Here is a 3,272-nt window from a genome sequence, read left to right as displayed (position 1 = left end):
ACACCCCATTGTACAGAATCCGCACAAAAGGATCCATTTTGTAAATATTTCCCCCACAGAGCGTCCTTTTTGTACAAATTCCCACAGTACACCTCCAATGAAACCCCCGTTGAGAACCTTCAATCAAAACGGGACACAAAAAAAAGGGGCCTCACGAGGAAAATCATCACAGAATCCGGAAATACAAGCCTGAGCAGTCTAAAGGTTTCGCCATTCGAATCGAATCAATGGCGGGACTTCGCAACAGAAGTAAAGACGCAACGGAGCAATTGGGAACGATCAAGGTCACCGAACCAACCGTCATTTCCGAACTAACAATTGTTCTTTGTCTGAGAAGTTGAAACAGGTGTTAATCCAAGACAACCGTGCTAGAAGCAGGTGTCGCCCAAAGAAGAAGGTACACGGGTACAAGAAACATTTTGGCAATAAGGAATTCACTCAAAAGGTAAGTTCCCGCAAAACTCCCTTTTTCCTTCTATTAAAACGAGAAAACTCAAAAATAGATCGTGTAGTATTCTCAAGCTTTATCCCCAGCCAATCAGCATTAGGGTTTTAAACCCTAAACTGAATTTTCCTTTTAATCAGCATTAGGGTTTTAAACCCTAAACTGAATTTTCCTTTCAGCCAGCATTAGAGTTTTAAACTCTAAACTGAGCTTTTCCATGCAATCAGCATTAGGGTTTTAAACCCTAAACTGAATTTTCCTTTCAGCCAGCATTAGAGTTTTAAACTCTAAACTGAGCTTTTCCATGCAATCAGCATTAGGGTTTTAAACCCTAAACTGAATTTTCCTTTCAGCCAGCATTAGAGTTTTAAACTCTAAACTGAGCTTTTCCATGCAATCAACATTAGGGTTTTAAACCCTAAACTGAATTTTCCTTTCAGCCAGCATTAGAGTTTTAAACTCTAAACTGAGCTTTTCCATGCAATCAGCATTAGGGTTTTAAACCCTAAACTGAATTTTCCTTTCAGCCAGCATTAGAGTTTTAAACTCTAAACTGAGCTTTTCCATGCAATCAGCATTAGGGTTTTAAACCCTAAACTGAATTTTCCTTTCAGCCAGCATTAGAGTTTTAAACTCTAAACTGAGCTTTTCCATGCAATCAGCATTAGGGTTTTAAACCCTAAACTGAATTTTCCTTTCAGCCAGCATTAGAGTTTTAAACTCTAAACTGAGCTTTTCCATGCAATCAGCATTAGGGTTTTAAACCCTAAACTGAATTTTCCTTTCAGCCAGCATTAGAGTTTTAAACTCTAAACTGAGCTTTTCCATGCAATCAGCATTAGGGTTTTAAACCCTAAACTGAATTTTCCTTTCAGCCAACATTAGAGTTTTAAACTCTAAACCGAGCTTTTCCATGCAATCAGCATTAGGGTTTTAAACCCTAAACTGAATTTTCCTTTCAGCCAGCATTAGAGTTTTAAACTCTAAACTGAGCTTTTCCATGCAATCAGCATTAGGGTTTTAAACCCTAAACTGAATTTTCCTTTCAGCCAGCATTAGAGTTTTAAACTCTAAACTGAGCTTTTCCATGCAATCAGCATTAGGGTTTTAAACCCTAAACTGAATTTTCCTTTCAGCCAGCATTAGAGTTTTAAACTCTAAACTGAGCTTTTCCATGCAATCAGCATTAGGGTTTTAAACCCTAAACTGAATTTTCCTTTCAGCCAGCATTAGAGTTTTAAACTCTAAACTGAGCTTTTCCATGCAATCAGCATTAGGGTTTTAAACCCTAAACTGAATTTTCCTTTCAGCCAGCATTAGAGTTTTAAACTCTAAACTGAGCTTTTCCATGCAATCAGCATTAGGGTTTTAAACCCTAAACTGAATTTTCCTTTCAGCCAGCATTAGAGTTTTAAACTCTAAACTGAGCTTTTCCATGCAATCAGCATTAGGGTTTTAAACCCTAAACTGAATTTTCCTTTCAGCCAGCATTAGAGTTTTAAACTCTAAACTGAGCTTTTCTATGCAATCAGCATTAGGGTTTTAAACCCTAAACTGAATTTTCCTTTCAGCCAGCATTAGAGTTTTAAACTCTAAACTGAGCTTTTCCATGCAATCAGCATTAGGGTTTTAAACCCTAAACTGAATTTTCCTTTTAGTCAGCATTCGGGTTTTAAACCCTAAACTGATTCCTTTTAGTCAGCATTAGGGTTTTAAACCCTAAACTGAACTTTTTCTTCCAGCCAGCATTAGGGTTTTAAACCCTAAACTGAGTTTTTCCATGCAATCGACATTAGGGTTTTAAACCCTAAACTGAATTCTTCCTTTGTTCGGCATTAGGGTTTTAAACCCCAAACCGAACCTCTCCCCAGCTAGCCGATGTTAGGGCTCCAACCCTGAACTGAGCATGCATATCCTCTTTCATCAATTTTATGAACTTCCTGGTAAATAATTAACGAAATTTTCCTAGTGAAACTGGGGCAGAAAATTTTGTTCGTTTGTTTGTTTTTTCCCGCAGGTCTAACCTAGAGCCACACGGATCGAAATGACCTACGAGATGAGTCTCAACTCAGAATCAAAGAAAAAAAAGACAAAAGAAGACATTCCGAGATATCAGAGTGAATGGAGAGCGGATTGACTCCAACGTTTAATTAAGGGCCTGAACCTTGCCAATCGCGTCTCACTCCGTATCCCAGAGGTTACACAAGTCGCCGCAACTCGCAAGCATCAAGATTCAGATCGGAGTCTACAAGCAGAATCAGCTAAGACCCAAGATTAAGTCGTAAAAGAATCATAGATAGGAATCTTGTAACTAGCAGTTGACATACATATAAGTAGTTAGTTCAGTTTCTAATTTTCGTTTGGTTGTAATAAGGCGGTCAGTGACGTAGCAGTGACAACAGCAGCAGCAGTAGCAGCAAGCATTGCAGTCCCATGGTAGTCCCAGCTACCAAAACTTCTCGAACTACATTGACCTGATTCCTGTTTAGCCCAGGATATGTAGGAAATCTTTGAAGCAAGATTCGGTCAGATCTTTCAAAAAAAAAACATGCTTCATACGGAGTGGTCCATAGGCAAAAATCGCTCATACACGCTCACTTTATCTTTGCATGAAAACTCTTCGTGTTTCCGAACAAAGAGGGGCAGCTGTGAGCACGTGATTTTTGTTTCGCACGACAATCGCTCCAAAAAGAAATAAAAAAATAATAATTGGCCCTGCTGCACAATTTTTGGATTTCTGTGCGGCACCTTGTTGATTTGTTTGTGACTTCGGCCCGTTTTTATTTATTTACTTTATTAAAACAAAATTTAAAAAATATGTGTCCTG

The sequence above is a fragment of the Nicotiana sylvestris genome, chromosome 11 (genome assembly GCF_000393655.2).
Source record: "Nicotiana sylvestris chromosome 11, ASM39365v2, whole genome shotgun sequence".
In the NCBI taxonomy this organism is placed as follows: Eukaryota; Viridiplantae; Streptophyta; class Magnoliopsida; order Solanales; family Solanaceae; genus Nicotiana; species Nicotiana sylvestris.
Note: the sequence above shows the minus strand (reverse complement) of the source record.